A 24,495-nucleotide genomic window follows, 5' to 3' on the forward strand; every position below is an offset into this window, starting at 1 on the left:
AGCTGAAATTACTACTACTGATAGTAGGTGGAAAAAAAACTTTAAAAAGCCTAAACACAATCGTAATATAACCTATGACCAATGATAAATAAGACAAAGTAAAAAAGAAATTTGACTCCAAGTAAGCCAAATATAGCCGAACTGTACAATGTCAGAAGAGTTAGATGTGTGATACTACTTTTTCTGCATTATCCTGTAAAATCTCCTGAATAAGCTCATAAAGTGGATGCTAGGATTGAAGTTAGTTGTTCAAGCTCTCACAGTAGATTACCTGGTTCAAATTTATTTAGTTTATTAATTTATTTAATTCCATTTATTCTGTGTAAAATTCCTTAATCTCTTTTAATCACAACTGTTCCATATGGTAGCTAATGACATTATAATCTTATAGGGTTATATTAAGAATTAAGATAATATTGTAAATATAAAACATTTCTTAAATATGTGGAAAAATCATAATAAAAATGGGTACCATTTAAACACATACTGGTGACCATCCTAAGAGATGTATATACAGTATTAATTTAGTTCTACCAAGGATTGTTATTATCTCCAGGTTACATATTAGGAAAAGTGAGATATAGTGATTACTCCAAGAGCACATAAATCCCTGGGAAATATGTAGCAAAAGCATAACTTGAACCTACATATACAGTTTTAGGCATTGGCTCATATGAAATAATCAATAAACATTTTTTGCGGTTGTTGATATTAGCAACTCAAAAAGAAGAATAGAAACCTATCTCTAACATATTAAGAAAAAACGATGGTTCAACAGTTGTTTCACAGAACTAAATTTATATACACCATCTAGTGAACATGACTATTAGCATAATTAAAATACTGTGCAACTAGAAACTAGATAATCCCTTGGGCTTAATCTAGACAACCTCCACAGTAGCCCCATAGAGTCACTGCCACTGGAGCCTCCATTTACTAGGCAGAAAAGTAGTAGAAGAGATCCTACAGTAAACAGGGAGAGAAGTCAGACAAGGGCTTGTATGCTAAATATCTCTGATCTGCATGAAGCTTCCCTGAACGGCAAGCACTAAATAAAGGGTACTGTGGAATCAATAAAAGAATCACATAGACATATTTGATTTATTGTAACAGTGCTATCAAGTAGATTCTATAATCACAGAAATATTCTATATATGTTTTGACAAATTCAGTTGCCGCTAGACACATGTGGCTACTGAGTACTTGAACTATGACTACTGCAAATTAGACATTAATTTTTTAGTTTTAATTAATTATAGTTCCTATACCTTAATTCTTTATTCTTTTCATAGAAGGGTAACCTCACAGGTTGGCATCTTCTTAGACCATCTCACCCATATCTTTTTCCCAAAATCTTTTCCTCTATATCAGAAACTCATATTTAAAATCATAGATGCTAGAGACAGACATTTTACCCAGTGAGTAAGATGCCAACATCCCACACTGGAATGCCTGGGTTCACTACTTGGCTCCACTTCTGACTCTAGCTTTTGTTAATGCAGACTCCGGGAGGTGGTGTTGTGGACTTGAGATTGTGTTCTTATCACTCAGGTGTGAGATTTCAATTGAGTTCCCAGATTTGGATATTTGGGGATGAACCAGTGGCTGAGAACTATGTCCATCTCTATCTGCCTCTCAAATAAATGTTTTTTTTTTTAATTATACGATTCTTGATGCAGGTGATTGGTGATTAGCTTTCAGTTAATAATAACAAAAAATACTCTTTCCTCTGGAGAACATTAAGGCTGTGTCCCACTCTTCCTGGTCCCTTTTGGGGATATTATTTTACAAATGATATCTCTGGGTCATCAGCCATAACACAGATGATGAAGAGCCTTAAAACAACACCAAACGGTGCAGTAGATTCCTTACTTTTTGTTTTCATAAAGAATCCATTTTTGGTGTTTGCTTCATGATTGGGATCTTTGGCTTGCTGGACTCAATATCATATAGCCATCAGCACCTGCTGTTGATGCATCAACAGCATTGTACAAGGTCTGCCACTTGCACGTAATTTCTTGAGCACAGTGTTTCCAGTCACAGGAACAAAACAAAAGTCATAGAATTTTGCAGATACAAATTACTTTGCTCCTTCTTAACTGTGCAAAATTCCTTTCTCAAGTATGAATTGAGAGAGTATTAAAGGAGAGAACTATAAGAGTTGAATACAAGAAAGAAGAGGACATATGCCCTCTCAGATCAGTTATATTTTTGAGTAAGCTTTCTTTAGGAGGAATAGAAATGAATTCCATCTGATGAGGCTATGAGGACTCTTTCAGAAGGCACCCCCACATTATCTTGCAGAAAAGAATACAGTATTGACAGACAGCTTGGGGAGAGGAGGGAAAGCGCCTCTTCTGTTCTTGACTTCTGGTCCAGGGGGACCAGATTATTGTCTTCTCTTCACTTACCTGATGTCAGAGAAAATTTCTTAGTCACCCATCCCAGCAGAACAACATATTATAAAATTATTGCTTGTTTCAGGGCAATGGTATACCGTAATGAAAAATGGCTTATCAACACAAACATTTTTCTGACCCCCAAATTCTATTTCACAGAGTTCACCAAATGGGAACAGATAATTTCATCTTCAGAATTATATAAAAAAATTGCTTTTGAAACATGGTATAACCTTTATAGATGTGTGCTTTTTCTTTTGCTGGGTGGCAAATGACTTTTAGAAACCATTTCCTTCCCTGTTACATCTTAGAATAAATGCCTGCAAGGGGAGGAAATAGGTAGGTGATGGATTATCAATAGCCAGACCTACATACCCACATAGTCAGAGACTGTCCCTGAAGAAATGAAGGAATATGCCCACTAACAGTGCAGATCTTAGGTCTCTTTGGCTACCTCAGCTAACAGAATGCTGTAGAATATGTCCATGTCTGGGAGTCAAGATCCAGGATCAACCCTGGCACAAATACCTAGGCTCCTTATTTAATCCTCTCCTCCCATCTCTATTTGCAAGGAAGAGATGGTAGACTTTCCAACCCATACATCAGTGTAATTTTAACATCAAATAAAACGGTGTTTGTAAAAATACTTTGGGAATTACACTGATTTGGAAATACTGTGTTTGTGTACAGATCGCGCTGGGGATATAAATTTTCAGCAGCCTGATTTGTGGAAGGATGACACAGATGCCGGTAGGAAAGATCTGCTGGGGCCTGAGAAGAGAACAGCTCCATGGAAAGAGTGGTAGGAGGGAGAAAGACAGAGAAAGGCTTTGCGTTGTCTTTAATTATGAACTGTCATAAAATCTTTCTTTGCCCAAGACAGGGTAAATCATCAAATTCCAGTAACTCCTTTATTCCATAAATAATAAAACCATCATAATTCAATTTGGATGTTATTAAACTTTCTATAAACCAAGATGGTCTATATATGTGACATCTATAAGCATGAAATCAGACTGTAAATGAAATCTGTAGGTCAGGTGGAAAGGATGGTTTTTCCAAATGAAAGAAGACCTATCATGAATTGCTCTGATTTTTCCTGCTGTGTGTTGTGTTCGGACATAACTCCACAATCAGGAAAATATGATGCGAAGTTCCCAATGCATCCACGAGGTATGAGCCGTCCTGAGTTTTCCTGGAAGAAAAACTCTGTGTGTGTGGCAATAATAATAATGTAAGGGGAAAAAAGGAGTGTAAAATGAAAGGACAGAGTTTCCTGTTTGTTATTTTTCAAAATAATGACTGTGGGTTCTCTCCCCACAGAAAAGATGCTATTTATTTTTTAATGATGAGCTGTTTCCCAGAGAAACAAAGTGGCATTCTGTCGACACCATATGGCGGCGGAAAAACAGATTCCACCGTGTTCCATTTGTTAGACTGTCTTCTGCATTTCTGTATCCATAATTTATGTGGGGGCCTTTGTGATTGCCAAAATATTCAAATGGATTTCTCTTAGCAGGGCAGCCTGCATGAGGGGAGAAAGGTTTTCAAAACAGCAGGACCTGAACAGTCTCCTGCTGCTCAGAGAAGAGAACACTTCCAAGCTTCTGTCTTCTGGCGGCTTTCATTGTAATACTAATTTACATCCTCGGTTTAGGGACCATGTTTGCATTCAGAAAAAGCAGCTTATGTTCTTTTATGCTAATACAATCATACTTGAATTATAACCCACACCCTTAAAGTCGTATTACTCCTTCTGTCTTAGTGTAAGCAGAGAACCTGGCCTTTAAGAAATTAATGGAAGTGGATACATAGCCGCCACGGAAAGACACTGTTTTGAGCACATTGATTCTGCAGCTGATTTCCAAAAAGACATCTGAAGTGGTTATAGATACATTAAAAATAGTCATGAAAGGCTTCCTTTGCTGTCTAAGCATATGATTACCATCTCCGTATTCAGAGGCTGTTTTCAGTGGAAGTTTGAGTGGTGTTCTCTGGTGCATAAATAGAAACATGTCAAATACATGGTACAGACTATAAAGCGGATTTGATGACTCAGACTAATTGATGTTGGGCAAAATGGAACGTTTGAAAAAAGTTACATGTTCTCATGCAGACCTAAATAACAGGAATAGAAAAAGCATTCTATTACAAACACACACACACACACACATACATATATATGCATATATATATATTTAAAATTCCAGAGTGTCTCATGTTCTTTTAGTAACCTTAGCCATTGCACATTCTAGCATAGTCAATCAGGAAAATATCAAATACTTTTATATAACGAAAGAAAACAGTGTAGGAAATACTGTTCAATAACAGATGGATGGTAAAGCAGTCGTCCAATAATACTACCAGAGCATCTTTTTGTTGAACCTCTACTAGAATGGCTAAAAGAACATACTGCCAAAATAGTTGGGTCATTATTTTCTGTTTGTAAATATAAATTGAAGTTAAGGTTTTCTTTTTTTCTTTTTTTTTTTCCAGGCAGAGTTAGACAGTGAGAGAGAGAGACAGAGACAAAGGTCTTCCTTCCATTGGTTCACCCCCCTCAAATGGCCTCTACGGCTGGTGCGCTGCACCAATCCGAAGTCAGGAGCCAGGAGCCAGGAGCTTCCTCCTGGTCTCCCAAGTGGGTGCAGGGCCAAAGCACTTGGGCCATCCTCCACTGCCTTCCTGGGCCACAGCAGAGAGCTGGACTGGAAGAGGAGCAACCAGGACTAGAACCCGGAATACCCGCACCGCAGGCGAGGATTAGCCAAGTGAGCCACGGAGCCAGCCAAAGTTAAGGTTTTCAATTACAATAGGCAGAACAAAAGGCCCAGGGACCTTAAATGATCCTCATTTCTTCCAAACCAGTTTGGACAGAACCCCAGGAGTCTGTTCTTCAGGATGAGAGCGCAGGGAGGTGTGGCTGAGTTCACTTTGCTCCTGAGTTTTCTTGGAATGAAGCCTAATTTCAATGTATCCAAGGTACTGCTCTTCTTGACTTTGGTGTCCCAAAACTTTGCTCCTCATGTGATAAAGAAAGCCCTGGATTGATGTCTGGAAAACAGAAACTTACTGAGAATTATCTCCCCCTTCCTGAAGACAGAGTGAACTTTGGACTCTCCAAGTGAGGCAGAAAGACCTCACTTTTATTCTTTATTTAACATGTAAAATCTTTTGCCAGAACATGGCTCCAAATCTCAGAGGTAGAGTCGGCAGTAGTCTCAATTGGTTTACTACCTTATTCGCTACACCATCACTTTGCCTTGGCTCTAAATCTGGTTGTAATGGATGAGCTACACCAACAGACGTCTGCAAATTCCAAAACACTTATTTTGTGCCTTTCTGACACCTGGCAATTAGGACAATTCTAAGAGCTTCAATTCCGCTCCCCCTCCCACCCTGGAAAGGTTGTTGGAAGAGCAGGATCTAACTTGAATCCCATCCTATTGTTAGAACTCAAATCTCATACTTTTCCCCTTTTCAATTAAAAAGTTATACATTCAATTAGACTACATCTGTGAACCTGCTTTAGCAGTAATTAAGATGAACATTATGATATGGGTAATAAAAAGTAATAGTTTCTTTCAATCTCTTGGGTTTTTTGAAATACATTTTCTCGATGGAAATCAAATTATTTTATTGCATAGAAGTGATTCTATTCAATAGGAGAAATGATGCGTTGGCTATTGCTTGTACAACTACTAAGGCAGGATCATTAAGAATAAAGTTTAGTAAATAAAATTATTGGGTGGCTGCTTTTTCACAAAAGGTTTGGATCTGTATGAAATTAACGGGAAATAGGTCTAGAGTTTTCTCTAACTAACCTATCCTCAGTGGAGAAAAGAAATGAAATGGCCTCATTCAAGGACATCCATTTGAAATCCATAAATATTTTATAAGGATGGAATGAATTGCTTATTTTCAAACAGGTGCTATTGTAAAAATTATTTTGATTTTTCTTTTGCCTCAGGGCCCTTGAACAAAATAACAATATATCATGTACATAGTGCTTAGACATTAGGCTATGTCTGTGTTTTCCATAATTGGCTCAGGCAGAAGGAGGAGGCTCCCACTTAGGGTTCCTCTGCTATCTAGCCAGTGTCTTCCCATAAGGAAAATCATGCCTTAAATAGGACCTGCATCTCATTGCTCATTCTGCAAATTGTCAGACGAAATGGTACCATTTCCTTCAAGATAATGACCACAGATTGAAATGTATTCTGCCAGCTTATTTGATAGATAATTTTCTCCCTACATCAGCACATTCAAATGTTCCCAGTATTTGGTGGATGGTTTTGCATTTGAACAACCATGGAAACACTATGAAAACAAAGGTATTTTTCTTATTTATTTGTGTTTTTGACCTCATTTTTCTTGGGGATTGTGGATTTTCTATAAGTAATATGTGTATTATACCAGTTTGAGGTGGAGAAATTTGCTTCTTCAAAGATATGATGGAAGAAAAGGTAGTGTCACTATCCCACCACCTACATATTTGCTCCTGCTTTACATGGGCATCTCCATGAGAGGAAGGAAGCTGAGGGGAGCCATCTGCTTCTCTCTCCTGTGTAATCTAGTGGTACCACGAATGAAGGAAGCCACACACTGAAGCCAAGGCCTGGCTGTGGTTGAGATTGAGATGAATGAACAGCCAAAGACATAGTTCACACCATAAGCAGAATTAAGATGCTTCTGCAGAAAGAGTATGCCATTTCTGGCTATGATCAGATAATCTCTAAGTAACTGGGAAATACTATAAATTGAGCCAGTTTCTATGAATACAGAAATTTTGGAGGGACATGTGGACATTTTAAGAAGTTGCCTCCTAGAGAACCAGATGACTAGAAACCAAGAGAGTTAGCAACAGAAATGATAAACAACAGAAAACTCTTTTGTGTTTGTACGTGACGACTCATCCCTGCTCACGTCCTCCTTTCCAAGAGGATCTGCCCCCTCACTGAGCCAGGGAGTACCACTGACCCCAGAGAAATGAATGCATAATCCAGGCAGACCCAGTTAGAGTTTTCCTTTTAGACACATGTTTGTGGCTCAGTCGAGGTAATGGGAAAACCAGAAGAAAGGTTCAAGAACTACCAGTGCTGTCCCTGGGTCACTGGAATTTCTGGACTATGCAGGTGGCCATGCATGGTAGATTTGCATAATTGTCCCTGATTCTTCACCTCCTTCTATTCAAGTACTTTGCCATGTAACCATGATTCTTTCTAATGAAGAAGCAGGATTTATTTCCCTTCTGCTTTGACATTGGATTTGGCCTTTTAACTTGTTTGGGGTCATAGATGGAGTGTCACTAACTGTGTGCCCATACTGCATTGAGGTTTTCCATGGACTTGAATATTCCCACTCATCATTTTGTAACTCTGCCATGGCACTGAGAAGAGATGTAACCCCACTCATCTACTGCTTAAAGAAATGTGACTGCCACATGGAACAGAACTTTTGCATCCAACCGAGAGTTTGTTACAACAAATATTCACTCCAGACGCTGAAGCTTGAAGTACCAAGCTGAGCCCAGCTTAGATCTGTCAGATCCCACTACATCCTAGAGTCAGACACAATGTGATAATTATTATTTTAAACCACTGAGTTTTGTAGTTGTTTGCTGTGAGGCAATAGCTAGTCAATGGATGACAAATCCTGGGGTCTGAGTACCACTTTGGGGGGGCACTGTGAGATCTGAATTCTACTGATGCTGCCTTTGATGGAACTACTTTGCATGGATTCCCACTCCTTGAAAATGTATTTCCTGATATGGACAGTAGTAAAAGGGCCATTAATAGGTTTGCAGCAAGGAACCCAGCAAGAGCCCACTGTTGGGATCTGGTGGTACAGTGCTGACAGACACCACAGGGAATGTGGAAGCCCCGCCTTCATTTCAAAGTCATCTGAAATGGTCTCTAAAGTAGGACGAAGATAACAAGGGGGCAATGCTGGCACCAAAACCCTCTATCTTAGTGAAGGACTTGTAACAAAAGTCACTTAATATGAGGGAAAGGCCCGAAAGCCCATCTGGTGCATGCCACTTCAGAGGATCAAGGCAATTTCAAAGAAAATTACAATCAAAAGTTTCTTGGTGAACATGGAATTAAAGGAACAGATAGTTGACTACAGGATTTAAATATTTAAAGGTGTCAAGTGCAGTACACAGTCCATGGAATATCTGCAACAATGCTGGGTGTGCCCAAAGCTCAGAGAAGATCCTGTCTGTTGTATGACATTGCCAGCACCTGGCACTTTCTCTGTGGTTTAACCACCCCACCTTCCTGTTCTTCTGCTGTGTGAATACCTTGAAGTTAGTGTTCTTCTGCTCTGAAGCCATCTTTTTCTTTTGCATGACCAGTGTATCTCTGCTCTGGTTCAACAGTGTTTCAGATTCAGAGAGAGCATTTCAATTTCTCTCTTAAAGACATCTCTGGGGAGCATCAGGAAAGGTCTGGACTGAACCTGTGATTAATTTCCATGTAAATAACATTTGTTGTTTAACTTCTTTAGATATCAATTTTGCCTCATATTTCTAGCAAACGTTAGGGACAGCTATTGTCTCTTGGAAACAACATAATATCACGCTTTTTGCTGCTCCCTTCATGATGTTCTTAGTGTGGTAATAGAGTTGAAAGTGTTATGTAGAGGAATTCTGACCTTCTCCTTCAGGGCTGAGAGATCACACAGAGAGCAGAGTGTGCAGGGTCCGTGATCATTTCCCAGCGGAGCTAATTGATAAGGAACATATTTTATGAATGAAGTTACAAGATAAAAACTGAGACTAATGAAATACCCCGATGACTCCAAAGTAATTAAGGCAGGCATTCCATACACTACCTCTAATTAGGTACTGAGACTGAGAATCCGCAACTGACTCTGTATTCTCCAGCAGTGCTGACCCCTTGTTTAATAAGATGGAAACTGGGAGTATTCTCAGCCTAGGGAAGGCGAGCCTGCCTTCTAAGGTGACCATGAGCCACCATTGAAGGGAGACCCAGGTGGGGACTAAGCATTTACTTCCATAGTGAATGCCAAACAATCAGTATGTTTCCAAAATTATTTCAGAGATGTTTTTAAAAAATAATTTTATAACTCTTTTCCTCTTTTAAAAATGTTGAAAACCAAGGTTCCAAACCTTTTGGGAATTGTTTTACCTATTTTCTCCCACCGTATTTTCAAACTTTTGAAATCTAATCTTAAACTTTTCCTTAGTCATTGTTTCTGTAAAATGCAATACAGCTAACAAGCAGTGACTCTTACATACTGAACAGTGCTTGCTCCTCGCCTTTTCAACATGTTCTCCTTCAAATTGCCCTCATTGAAGGGAATAGGTGTTCAGGGTAATCGATAGGACATGAGTGAGTGATTGCATCACGCATTAGAGTGCTAGGTTCCAGTCCTAGCTCTGCTTCCAGTTCCAGCTTCCTGCTGGTTTGCATCCTGGGAGACAGCAGATGATGGCTCAAGTACTTGAGTGCTTGCCACCATTGTCGGAGAATCTGATGGAGCTCTGGGCTGCTGGCTTTGGCCTGGTCCAGCCATGACTGTTGCAGGGATTTGGGAGAGTGAGCCAGGCAGGGATTTGGGAGAGTGAGCCAGTCGACAGATCTCTCTCTCTCTCTTTCTCTCCCTGTGTTTCAAATATGTCAATAAAACTTTTTAAATGAGGTAAGTTTATTTTGGTGCCAAAAATATTTGAAATGCATGCATAGTGTTTTTCATGATATTTGTCATGAACATTTCAAGGACCACTTGTGTGTGAAAAGCGGTGAATTTGGGCAAGTGGGCTGGTAAGTGGTAGGCGGCGAGTTGAGTGACTGCGCTAGGTTGGGAATATGGGCATGCGGTGTTCACGCCATAGTGAGAAGTGTCTAATTGATGTTTGTGGGTTTGTCTCCAGAAAACCAATCCAAAATCATATGCAATTATTTCACTTTCAGAAAAGCAAGGCCATTTAGCAAGTTATGAATAATTAGAGGCGGCAGCAAGGAATAATTTAAAATCACTTTTAATGCTTCTTTATTTAAAAATTCTTGCGTAAATAGAATCTTAGAGCAGGCAGAGACCCTGGGGGTTATTTACTTAAAGCCTTCACCAAATGCAGAAAGTTGTTGTGAGTCATTCCTAGGATGTCTGGGATCAGTGGACCTCCAATAAGTTACACAATATTTTATTCAGTAAACATTTTTACATAGAGAAGTTTCATCCCTCTCATAACACTTCTGAAGGCATCCAAAACCTGTAGATGGCTGAAAAAGCAGTTGTCAATAGCATCTCTGCCAGGTGGCCACACATGAACAGTGACAGGGAATTCATCACCTGTCAATTTAGCCAGCTCTAATTTAGCAGCTCTTAACTTCCCTAAGATACATGGAGATGACATTTGTCAATCAGTGGTCCTGGTCTGGATCTTCTTTGTGCGTAGAGATCTGTCTCCAGGAGGGTGGATGTGATTAGGAGCCAGTCAAGGTGAACCCACTGAGCACAGTGCCAAAGTAAGATTCTACCCATGGATATGAAAACCATGGGAAGGTGTGTTTGGCACAGTGGTTAAGATACTGCTTGGGACATCTTCATGCCATGTCATGGTGCCTGGATGCCAGTCTTGACTCTGATCTTGATTCCAGTTTTCTAATAATGAGCTCCCTGGGAGGCAGCAGGTGATGGCTTAAGTGGTTGGATTCTCTCTGCTCATGTGGGGGACATGGGTTGAATTCCTTGGCATCGGCTTGGCCTAGCCCCAGCTGTGATGAAACAGTGGGTGACAGATTTTCTCTCTCTCTTCTCTCTCTCTCTCTCTCTGCCTTCCAAATACATAAAAATAGATATATAAAATATTTAAAAAGCAATAATAACTCTCACATAGTTATCTGTCAAGAAAAGGCAAAGACTGTTTTTAATTCATTTTTTACTCCTTTTATAAAATGAAATTAAAATAGAGAATAAAACCCAGGAGATGACTTAGTTGAAGCCTCGGAGTTCAGGATCCATGCAAAATGACACTCTAATAGTGATCAACAAGCGTTACAGTTTCCATTGTTCTTCTTTGTTTCACTGAGTATAAATTTGGCAGACATTTTTACTTAGGATTCCTAAGTTTTCTTCCTAATGAGTAGAAGCTGTTTAAAATAACATACTGATTAAGAGTTTTCCCTGACTTATTTTTTAATGTGATACATTAGAATCTCTTTCCATTTACATCTTTCAGAAGTGGTGCCAATAATGCAGGGGACAATAAATTATTCAAAGTAGGGGAAGCCATATAGCAAACAGGATAGCTAGCAGTTTATTAAAGATAGCTGCACACAAATGCACATTTGCCAGTGATGTCGACAACAAATCGGAAATGATATATGACCTTTCCCACATGCCTGCAACATTTAATATCTTTGAAAGACATTGAAGATGTCAAATATTTAGACCACAATCTGAGAGGCAGTGAAAATATACTATCACTGCTTACAAACAGGCTTAGTGCTTGGTTACAATTACCTCTGCCTGTCTCTTTCTAAAGGGTAAACATCTTTCACGTATTTGTTTGCTAGTGTACTTTGCTTTGCAAAATAGTTCTGATCCTGAGGTGGTGTGTGTTAATCCAATCTCCCTTTACCGTAAACGAGAATTATCATTTCAGAGGCAGTTATACTTCATTTATGTTCAATTTCCAGTTGATGTCGTCTCTCATCATTTACATTTGTCCCTTTCCCATGCCCCTGTTTAATATTGAATGATTTATACGTAGCTACTTTGAAGCACTGAATAAACTTTTTTTTTTTTTTTAAGTAGGAAGCAGTGAATATTTTTTGGAAGTAAAATATCACTTTCCTAATTCTTCTGCTTTATAAGTTGGGTTTTGGCTTAGCTTAATCTTTCATTAAATTTATTATAAAAATTTAAACATATAAAATGATAGAGAAAATAGTATAATAAACCCCATGTATCCATTATTCAACCTCAACAATGATCAAATCCTGAGCATATTTTAACTATAGTTCCATTTTGCTTTATTTTAACTTGAAGCAAATATTAGAAACTCTATTATATCATTCAATTTATAAATATTTCAGGAATTCTAAAAGATAATGACATTTAAAAATATAACTCTATTACCATAATTACACATGAGAACAACTGAAACTTTAATAGTACGAAAATCATCAGTGCTTCAATTTTCCTGTCTTCTTTTGATTTTAGTTTATTTTTTAGCAGTTCATTTGAATCAGGATCTACATAGCATCCATTTGTGGCGATTGATAGATGTTTCTCTAGACATGTTCTGTTGGTTCCTCTTCTCTGTCTTACTGGTCTATGCATTTTACCGGAGAGCAATGCTGCATTGTTTGTCCTGTGGTCTCCTAAAGTCATGTTCTCCTGCTGGAATCCATGTGGCATAGTGTAGCCTGCATTTCTGTACCCTGTGCTTCTTATAAATTGGTAGCTGGATGTAGAGACTTGACTAGATTCAGATTCACCTTTCTGGCAAGAATATTCCGTGATGATGCTGCACACTTGCACGGGAAAACATGGATCTAGTTGTCTCTGTGATGTTGGAACTTTTGATGATCATTTCCAAGGTTCATTACTTTATTAAAGGGAACCAAAGTGGAGCGGAGGTTTAGTTCAAAAAGGAAAGGCAGGAAACATGTCTGGATTCCCTTCATTTACCTGTTTGCAACAGAATGAGTTATTCCCTAGCAATCTCCAAGGTGACAAATGAGGGTTTTTCTCGGTGTCCTTTTGAACTGCTGGGTTTAAACGTGTCTTATGTGTTTCCATCCACTGCAGTTATTATTCCTAATAACGATCAAGGTGTACCATCCTTGCCAGCAGGAACGTTGTTAGACTGGCTCCTCAGCAGCTTTGCGATGGTTTCTGCAGCTTTTGATTTTTTCTTTCTTTCAGGTTTCATAAAGTATTCCGGTTTCATCTTGTACCTGAAATCAGCAATTTTTCAAGGATCTCTGGAGACCATGGTCCAGACATGAGAGGTACTTATTGGTAGTGAATTTTGTTATTGTTTCTAGGCTTTTTTAGTGAACAGAACTAGGAAACACTTTTTAAGAAGATAAAATATATGATGAAGTCATTCTAAAACTTCTAATTTTAATTCAGAGATACAGGGCGTTTACTTAAACAGGTAATGATTATAGCAAACCCCTAACTCCTAGAGCCCCAGATTGCAGGAATCAGACAGAAAGGTCAAGATTCATTTGCTACGCTTTCCTCTCACAAAACTCATAAACACTCAGTGCTGATTCCCAGGGGGTACAAATAAGTAATTGACAACTCCCACCCTCAAAGACTTCAAAAATATCCCGAGTAACTGATTCAGCAAAGACCTAATGACCTCCACCATGTGGCTGGCGACTTTTCAGAAACCGGTATTCAGTAACAGGTCAGCCAGATTTATGATAGAGCAGGCACAGAGGGGCAGGGTGTGCAGGATGGTAGAGATAGTTTGACGCGGGCATCTGTAATTAAACAAATGCATTAAATTAAACCCTGAGGCACAGAGCAACACCCTGAATGCACTTGGCTCCCTTGAATTCACTACATCGTGGCAATGGGTAACTGTCACTCATCTCAAAAGTTCAGAAACAGGAAGAAGCCAATGTTCCAACTTCACCCTCATATTATGGGTAAAGAAGCTAAAAATATTTTTCTTCTGAGCAACCAAAAAGTTTGAGATACAGGCAACTATTTTAATAAAAAACAAATGGTTCTCTTCTTTCTGTCAACTTCATCAGTCAAAATGTGTATAAGCTGTGTTTAAGAAATCACACATACTTAGAGACTACGATTTGGCAAGTTTTAACAAATTAAAGCCCTCATGCCAGCTTTCTGCCTGCTCCACTCATTCCAAGGCCGCCATTGATCTGTCTGTCACTAGAGGTTCATGACAGGAACTTCATGCCGATGAAATTCTACTCTTTTCCATGGTTTGGTCTGCCTTCTTTCGCTCACGTACAATCATTTTCTTCATGCTGTAGCATATCAGTGACCCCACACCATGTTATTGCCGAGGAGTATTGCATGATATGGAGGAGGTAGCACAGTTTGATGATCCGTTCTTATGGTTATCTGTGTTGATTCCAGTTTTGAGGTTTTTATCAATAAAGCTGATAAGACTGGTCAAAGTACGATTCTTTGTATGGGTCTGTGTTTTAGTTTCCCTTGAGTAAGCATCTGGGAAGGGAATGAGTGGGTCATGTGGTAAATGCATTTTATATTTGTTTAAAGAAATTACCAAACTGTTCCTAAAGGGGTTGTATCATGCGGTGTTCCCATTAGGCTTGTGTGGGAGGTGGCAGATCCACATTCTTCCCCTTTAGTATGTATAAAATGGTATCATATGTCACACTTTCAATTTTTATTCCTCTAATGACTGACAACAGTGAGCTTCTTTGTATGTGCTCATTAGTCATTACATGACATCTTTGGTGAAGTGTCTGTTTATATTTTTGCTCATATTATTTTGGGTTGTTTATTGATTTGAGAATTCTTTGTATGTTTGGGCCATAAATCCTTGGTCATTTGTGATTTTCAAATATGTTCTCTAATTCTTTGGACTGTCATTTAATCCTCTTAACAATATCTTTTTCAGGGGAAAATTTTTAAGTTGGATGAAGTTCAGTTTGTTGATATTCCTTTTAAAGCTAGTAGATTTTGTACTCTATTTAGGAAATATTTACCAAACCCAGAGCCACAAGTTTTCTTTTCTTTTTTATTATTATTTGACAGGTAGAGTTATAGACAGTGAGAGACAGAAAGGTCTTCCTTCTGTTTGTTCACCCCCCACATGGCCACTACAGCTGGCGCTGCGCCGATCCGAAGCCAGGAGCCAGGTGCTTCTTCCTGGTCTCCCATGCAGGTGCAGGGCCCAAGCACTTGGGCCATCTTCCACTGCACTCCCGGACCACAGCAGAAAGCTGGACTGGAAGAGGTGCAACTGGGACTAGAACCGGCACCCCCACGGGATGCCGGTGCCGCAGGCAGAGGATTAACCAGGTGAGCCACGGCACCGGCCCAACAAGTTTTCTTTTTATAAGTTTCAATTTAATATTTTTGTAGATTTAGATATTTATAAATTGAATTTTAAAGATTTATATTTTATGCTTTTTTATGATCCATCTTGAGTTAATTCTCATATATGGTACAAAACTCCAGTTGCAGTTCTTCTTTCCTTCTTTTCTCATTTTCCTCTCTTTTTGCTTGTGGCTTTCCAATTTCTCCAGTTCCATTGTTGAAAATACTGATGCTGAATTACCTTTCCTAAAATTGTTCATATATTGATTTTCCATATATTTGTGTGCCTTTTACTGGACCTTGTGTTCTGTTCCAGTGATCTATTTGTGCGGTACTGTGAAGTCTTACTTATTGTAGCTTTATCATAAGCTTTGAAAGTAGGTATTATTGTTTTTCCCACTATGTCTTTGTTCACAGTCGATTCACTATTCGGTGTCCTTTGAATTTCCATATGATTTTAGAATTATAAAAAGAAAACAACTTGCTGTAATTTTGACAGAGATTGCCTTGCATGTATAGGTGATGTGGTAAGACTTGAGATTTTGGCATTTGCAAATCTTCAGATTTATGAACATGGTGTGTTTCTTCATTTATTTAGGTCGTCTTAAACATCTCTCAGCAATGCTTCATACTTTCATTGTACAAATTTCACAAATATTTTGTCACAAGTTTCTTTATTATGTCATAATTATTGCTAGTATTCTTGAAGTTTTTAGAAATTGATTTCTAGCTGTTGCTTGTATATACAAACAAAATTGTTTTGTATGTTGAGATTGTATCTTGTAATTTTGCTACTAGTTTCACTATATTTTTAATTCCAAAATATTTTCTGTGTAGTTGATCATGTTGTCTTTCAACAATTATGTTTTTCCCAGTTCCTTTCAAATCTGGATGTTTTTATTTTATTTCTATTTCTTGCCATTGCACTGGATCCAACCTCTAGTAAAAAATTGTATATGATTGGGGAAAACTGGTATCCTTGTCTTATTCTGATTTCTGTCGGATGACATTCATTCTGCCACTGTTATTTATATTATTAGATGTAGATTTTGCATAGATGATTATTATCAGGTTGGGGAAATTCATTTCTGTTCCTATTTTACTGCAAGTTTTTAATTTGGATGGACATTTTAAATGGTTTACTTTTCTCTCTTCAATTGTTGGCAACTTTGTATAGAGTTAGTATTATTTCTTCCTTACATGTCTTATAGAATCACCAGTGTACCTACTGGGTTTATAGTTTGCTGTAGTTAAGTTTTAAATTAAAACTTTTATTTTCTTAAAAATATAGCTGATATGGGGCTGGCGCTGTGGCTCACTTGGCTAATCCTCTGCCTGTGGTGCCAGCATTCCGGGTTCTAGTCCCGGTTGCGGCGCCGGATTCTGTCCTGGTTGCTCCTCTTCCTGTCCAGCTCTCTGCTGTGGCCCGGGAGGGCAGTGGAGGATGGCCCAAGTGCTTGGGCCCTGCACCTGCATGGGAGACCAGGAGGAAGCACCTGGCTCCTGGCTTCGGATCGATGTAGCTCCGGCTGTAGCAGCCATTTGGGGGGTGAACAACAGAAGGAAGACATTTCTCTCTGTCTCTCTCTCTCTCACTGTCTAACTCTATCTGTCAAATAAAAAAATAGCCGTAACATCCAAAAAAATATAGTTGATACAGATACCTATTTCTTCCTGAGTGTACATTAGTAGTGAGGATCTTGCAAGGCATTTCTGAATTTTATCTAAGTTCCTTTTACAAATTAGTATGCCTTTGTTTATAATAGGCTTATTATCCTCTCAGTATCTGTAGCTTTTGCACTGATGTCACCTGATTCCTGATATCATTAACTTATTGCCTTTTTAAAATTAGTCTGTCTAGTTTATCAATTTTATTGATCTTAATGAAACTATGTTTTAATTTAATTTCACTCCCCATTGTTTTACCATTTTATGTTTCTATAATTTTCCTCTCTGATATTTATTAATTCCTTTTTTCTGTTTATATTGAATTTCATTTGCTATTAACTTTCTACTTGAGGTGAAAGGTTTCAGTGAGTTTCACTGAAACTGTTAGTGATAGTCTACAAATTTTGATATGATATGTTTAAATTTTCATTCTGTTAATATGCTGTCCTATTTCTTTTTTATTCTTTGACTTATGGTTGCTTAGAATCGTGCTGTTTATTTCTCACAGTCTGAATATCCAAATATCTTTTTGTTACTGATTTGAAATTTAATTCCAATTTGGGTGCCAGATTTGTGGTGCAGTGGGTTAAACATACCATATCTGAGTGCCATTGTGAGTCCTCTCTACTCCACTTCCAGTCCAGCACCCTATGCAAGGTAAGATGGTCCAAATATTTGGGTCCCTGACTGACACTCACGTGGTAGCATGGGTAGAATTCCAGGATTCTGACTTCAGCTTGGCCAAGCCCTAGGCACTGTGGCCATTTGGGGAGTGAACCAGTAGATTAAGATCTCTTTATCTCTGCCTCATCCTCTCTCTCTGTCACTCTGCCTTTCAAATAAATAAAATAAACCTTTGTTAAAAAATTCTAATTTGTCAGTTCTATAATGCTTGCATACCACATCAGAGTTCTTGGTAATGAATTCTGCCTATACTTTTTTATTTATTTATTTATTTTATTTTTTGACAGGCAGAGTGGACAGTGAGAGAGAGAGACAAAGAGAAAGGTCTTCCTTTGCCGTTGGTTCACCCTCCAATGGCCGCCGTGGCTGGCACACCACGCTAATCCGAAGGCAGGAGCCAGGTGCTTCTCCTGGTCTCCCATGGGGTGCAGGGCCCAAAGACTTGGGCCATCCTCCACTGCACTCCCTGGCCACAGCAGAGAGCTGGCCTGGAAGAGGGGCAACTGGGACAGAATCCGGCGCCCCGACAGGGACTAGAACCCGGTGTGCCAGCGCTGCAAGGCGGAGGATTAGCCTAGTGAGCTGCAGCACCGGCCTCTGCCTATACTTTTAATCTATCTTCCTACTAATGCACGTGGGAGGCAGCAGATCGTGGTCCAAATTCTTGGATTTCTGTTCCAATGTAAGAGACCTGGGTGGAGTTCCTGGCTCCTGGCTTTCACTTAGCCCTATCCCAACAGTAACAGGCATTTGGGGAGTGAGTCAGTAGATGGAGTGTCTCTCTCTCTCCATCCCTTACTCTGTTACTCCACCTTTCCAATAAATAAATATTTTTTAAAAATATGATTTATCTTAGATAAATGTCCTATACATACTAGAAGAAAATATATTTTCTGCTTTTGTTAGATAGAGTAATATTTATCCATTACATTAGTCACAGAGTACAGGGGATCCACTCTGTGACTGCAAGACTTGCCATCTATAGGGTGCTTCACCTGTCCCGGAAGTGTGCTGCCCACCCAGCACAGGACTATTAGTACTCTCCCTCAGAAAGCTGAACCCAGCCTTTTGATGGTGGGGGAAAGGAAGCAACATTTCCTCACTTCCTATGGTTAAGTTGGTGCCCAGCTCCCACCACCTCTCCAGGACAGACTCAAAGTCCATGAGAACCATTAGGTTCTCCCTCCAACCAGAGCACCAGCAGTGCAGGGGCTGCTGCAGCCTCTTCTCACCTCCTCCAATAAGCGGTGTCACAGGAGTCACAGGTAGCATCCTGCTAGCTGCTGCATTTGTGCATTGTCTTGGCTGTTCTTGGGATTCTTTTGTCATCTGTACCTTTTCCCTACTCAGCCATCATCAGCTCTCTGCCTTCTTTTCTTTTTGAATATGAATGTCTCCTTTTGTTGTTGTTGTTGTTTTAATTTGAGTGGCAGCTGGGGTTAGGCTAGAGATAGAGGCATAGAGCTCCATTTGCTGATTTACTCCCCTAAATAACTACAATGGCCAGAGCTGATTCTGCCTGAAGCTAAGAGCCAAACAATCTATGTGGGTGTCAAGAATCTAACATTTGTTTGAAAGCGTGAGAGAGAGGTAGAGAAAGAGAGAGAGGGCTTCCATCCACTGGTTCACTCCCCAGATGGCTGGGAGCCAGGAGCTTCTTCTGGGTCTCCCATATGAGTGCAGGGGCCCAAGGACTTGGGCCATCTTCTACTGCTTTCCCAGGTCATAGCAGAGAGCTGGACTGGAAGAGGAGCATCCGGGACTAGAACTGGCACCCATATGGGATTACGGCACTTGGGCTTTAACCTGCTGCACCACAGCGCCGGCCCCTGGAATTTCTAATGTAATAAAAAGTATGGAATGTTGGTGTCCCAACCAGCAGCTTAACTGCTAGGTCAAATGACCATTTCCTTTTTTCCATATTAATTAATTAACTAATTATCACTAAGAATTCATGAATTTCTATTACTTTTTTTTTCTTCCTATAGTTTATAATTTAGTACTGAAATATCTTGGTCTATTTAATATTCCCAGATGGATAATGGAATCTTTTTTCAGTATGTCTACTTTAGCTTTGTAATGTTATGTTCATTTTTGACAATTTTTTTCACTGAACATAGAATTCTGATTGAAACTTTTACAGTCTTTGTACCTTATAGAAATCATTCCACTATCTTTTGGTCCCCAATATTTTGCATGAGAAGTCATCCATTATTCATATTGTTAGTGGTCTGTAAGTAAAGTGTTGTTTTCCTCTGCTTGTTTTCCGAATTTTCTCATTATCTTTGGTTTTCAATTGTTTGATTATGATACTCTGCGGCATGGTTTTCTTTGTAATTATTTTCTTTGGGTTTGCTGAACATATTAGATTTGGAAATTGATGTTTTCTACACCATTTGGGAAATTTTCAGTCATTTATTTCTTCTCCAATTTTAGTCTGCAATTTGGAACCATGGAGAGAGAACTCTCACAAGAACATGAACATATTGACACCAAGATCTCCGACAATAGCCTCCAGAACTGTAAGAAATACATTTCTGTTATTTATAAGCCATCCATTCTATGCTACTATGCTGTTGAAGAGGACAAGGATGAAGACATTTGTCTAAACTTGAACTTCACATTCTGTCTACCGTGTTTGGGGAGGCAGCTTGGATCTCTGCCATTCTTTGTGTGCCACCTATTGCTTTCACTGGGATCCAGGGAATTTTCCCAGATGTCCAAAGTTGTGGCTCAAGTAAAGGTTTGGGCAGAGTTTATCTGTAAACACCAGTGCTCCTCTGTGGTTTAAATTTTATTTTCATGTTCAAAGTCATTTTGAAGCTTTATCCTCTGTTCTTAGAGTTTTCAAGTTGCTAATACCATGACTTTCTGATTGGGTTCCTGAGGACCTGTACCACACTTGCTGCAATCTCTCAGAAGGACCCTTTAATGCCAATCATACCCAGGGTAATTCTCCTCTTCTAAGTAGCAGACTCTTTTCTAGTCATTGCCAGATTTTTGGCTGCTCTCCTGGACTTCTACATACTTTATATTGTGTACAGAGCTTGTAATTATTATCCAGAGAAGGGTTAGGTTAGTCCAACAGAAACTTCTTTTCTTTTAAACCTACATCAGTTAGATAATTATGTGCTCAACTCTATTAACACTGCTCTTATCAAGGTCATTGACATCCTCCATCCTGGCAAATGCAAGGGTTGTTTCTCGGTCTTTTTCTTCCTTGATATGGGTATAACATTCATCCTTGGTCATTCCTTTTCCACCTCTTTACTTTCTTCACTTGGTATCAGCACACACCACTCTAATCTCCTTCTAGTACAGAGGCTGCTTCTTTTTGGTGTCCTTTTCTTTACCAAACCTGTAGTCTTACCACAACACTTTGCAGAGCATCAGGGTTGAGACCTGGTGACTCTTTTCTTCTGCACGTGCAGTCATTTTTGATTGATAGCATCTACTACCATGATTTTTAAAGCTATGCATAGTTTATGCCATTATTATGATCATCTCTTACTACATCTCCCACATGAACTCTAAATCATAAACCTAACTACTTTCTTAAAATTTCCCCTTGGAGGTTTACTAAGGAGCTCCTACTTAACTACCAAATGTTGACACTTGGTCTTTTCCCAAAAACTTTTTTTTTCCCAACTGTCCCCAAGGTAAAAATGAATTTCATTCTTGCTGTGGCTTAGTCTCTAAACCATAGAATAGTTTTAACTCCTCCTTTAACTCACATTCTGTATTAAATACTCCTGAGAATTAGCTATACTTTACCTTCAAAATATAACCAGAATCTTACCACTTTGTACCACCTTCTCTGCTACCAACTTAATTCAGTTGTATTGTCAGTTATAGCATAGATAATTATGAATTCCTAACTTAATTTTCTTCTTTTTTCTTTAACCTGTTATAGTCTTACAATCTGTTATCTATCCAGTAGACATACTCATATTTTAAAAACCTAAATTCATGCCACTCTATTGTTCCAAACCCTCCAAAGGCTGGTAAGTTCATCCAAGTTGGAATGAAATGAAAATTCCTTCACTTTGTCTCCGTCTTCCTCCAGTTGCTCTCCCTAACAAGCTCTTCAAGATCTCATACCTAATTTTTTTTTTGACCACTTTTTTGTTGCTATCACTTCTCTGATCATTCTGGGACTTTGCATCTTTCTTCCCTGTATTTGAATATCCTTTCCCAATATCTCAACAGTGTGTTCCTCATTCATTTGGATTTTTATTTAAATACTACTCCATTAGAAAGGCCGCTATTCTTACTAGAACTTTTACCATTATGTGTAAGGATCTTGTTTAAAAAACCTTCATGACATTTATCTTGCCAATGATTTATTGGATATGACACCAAAAGCACCAGCATCAAAAGTAAACATAATTAAGTGAGGGTACATCAAACTATAAAGTATATATATATATATATATATATATATAAAGTACATATATATACATTTATATGTACTTTATATACATATATATAAATATATATATTTATATACATATATAAAGTGTATATATATATACATATATAAAGTACACCAAAGGGAGCAATCAGTGGAATGAAAGGTGATCTACAGAATGGGAGAAAATATTTGCAAAGCATATATATGAGAAGGGGTTACTGTCTGAAATGTATAAGGAACACCTATAACTTGATGGTAAAAAAAGAACATCAATTTAAAAAAATAGGCAGAGGAGTTTAATGGACACTTCTCCAAAGACACACAAATGACCATTAGATACAGGGAAGGTTGTTTAACATCACTAATTATTAGGGAAACGTAAGTCAAGACCACAATGGAATATCACTTCATACTTGTCAAGATAGCTATCCAGTCACTACCCCCCCACACACACACAAAAGACAAGACATGGAGAAATTGAAATATTTGTAGATTGTTGATAAGAATGCAATTGGTGTAGCCACTATGGAAAATAGTATGGGATTTCCTCAGGAAAGCTAAAAGTGGAGTATGACCCAGCAGTCTCATTTCTGGATATTCATCCAAAACAGTTGGATTCATGATCTTATAGACTTGATAACTTTAACTCCACACTCCTTGCAGTATGACTCACAATAGCAAAATCTTATATGCAACTTAAATATCCATAAATGGGTGAATTGATAAAGAAAATGCATTGAAATATTATTCAGCCTTAAAAAAAGGGAAATCCTGCCATATGCCAAACTAAGGATGGACTGGAAGGTGTTATGTTCCGTGAAGTAAGCCAGACACAGAAGAAAAACCATTACATGACTCCACCTACATTAGGGATCTAAAAATACTCACATGGGTAGAAGCAGAGTAGAATGCTGAAGGCCAGAGGATGGGAGAGGAGAAAAAGTGAATCTTCTATTGTATGGACATAAAGACTCAATTATGTGAGATGAATAAATTCTGGAGATGTGCTGTAAAATGTTGTTCCTAAACTCAACAGTATAAATGCAAATGTGAGAGGAGGCAACCTAATATAAATTACCCATCTAGCCTTCTCTCATCCCTCAAATGTACTATGCTCCCTCTCCCTGTAGTCATTCATTCCACACATATTATTGGCCAATCTATGCATTGTTTTCTTTACTGATTGAGGTATTGAATATATAGCAATGAACATAATAGGCCGTGTCTGGAAATATGGATCTTACATTTTTGTTTCTGAGAAGATAGGCACTAAACAAACAAATATGTTGTGGTTCAAAAGCTAAGTATGTATATTTAGGCTGGATCGTACAGAATTGTGGAGACCACATAAGGATTTTTGTAAAAAGAACAATGTGTTGCCACTGAAGTGTTTTAAGCAAGGGGATTGATGTCAGCTTTAAATTTTGTAGAAAATCACTGTGATCTGGAAAATGTATGATCATTAAGGCCATGGTTCTCAGTCTCAGACTAATTGCAACAGACTCTCTTGGGATGGAACCCAGGCATCAGTGATTTCCAAAGCTTTTCAGCTCATTCCAGTGTCCAAAAAAGAGTAGAAACCAAAGGTTTGGGGATAAGGATCCTAAGAAAACAGTATGGATAGAATCCAAAGCTCATGCAGAGGGATTTCAGGACTCAGCTTTAATAAGATAAGAGCTTGGAAGTCCTTAATCCAGTCTTTACGATTTATTCTCACTGGGGGAAGGCACCTCTGCTCCCTCTGCCACCAGCTGGAGCCTTCTTGTCTCACCAAGGGGAAAAGAAACAAAAACCTTGCATTAAAAGGTAAATTTAGGCACAACAAATTTTGAAGAATTTATTTTGGCAAACTTATTCATGAATTTGAAAAGTACCCTATAAAGTTGGTTCTGGGCTCTGTCAAAAGAATATTATATAGTTTTATAGTGCAGGGCAAAGAAAATGCTTGACTGGTTGTGATTATGTAGTTCCCTGATTTGGTCTGTCCTGTTGGAAAGTCCCCAGTTATACAACTGTAAACCAGTTGGCAGTTTCTGATAAATTGAGCTTAAGTATGTATAAGAAATGGCCTAATTTAAGTTCTGCTTGCAGATCAAGCAAGGTCTAGGTTAACCCAATGGCTTACCTGGCTCGCTCTGTTCAGGGCATTCTCGACTCTGGGGTCCATTTTATTTTAATGCTATTCAATAGTGGAAAAGTTTCCAGAAAATGGAGTTGGAAAGCTGTAGATAGGAAAGGGACTAGGGGAGAGCACAGAGGAAGATCTGCCCTTAAAAGAGGAAAGATGCCTTCCAAGTCTACACT

This window comes from Oryctolagus cuniculus, chromosome 2 (genome assembly GCF_964237555.1).
Source record: "Oryctolagus cuniculus chromosome 2, mOryCun1.1, whole genome shotgun sequence".
NCBI classification, from domain to species: domain Eukaryota; kingdom Metazoa; phylum Chordata; class Mammalia; order Lagomorpha; family Leporidae; genus Oryctolagus; species Oryctolagus cuniculus.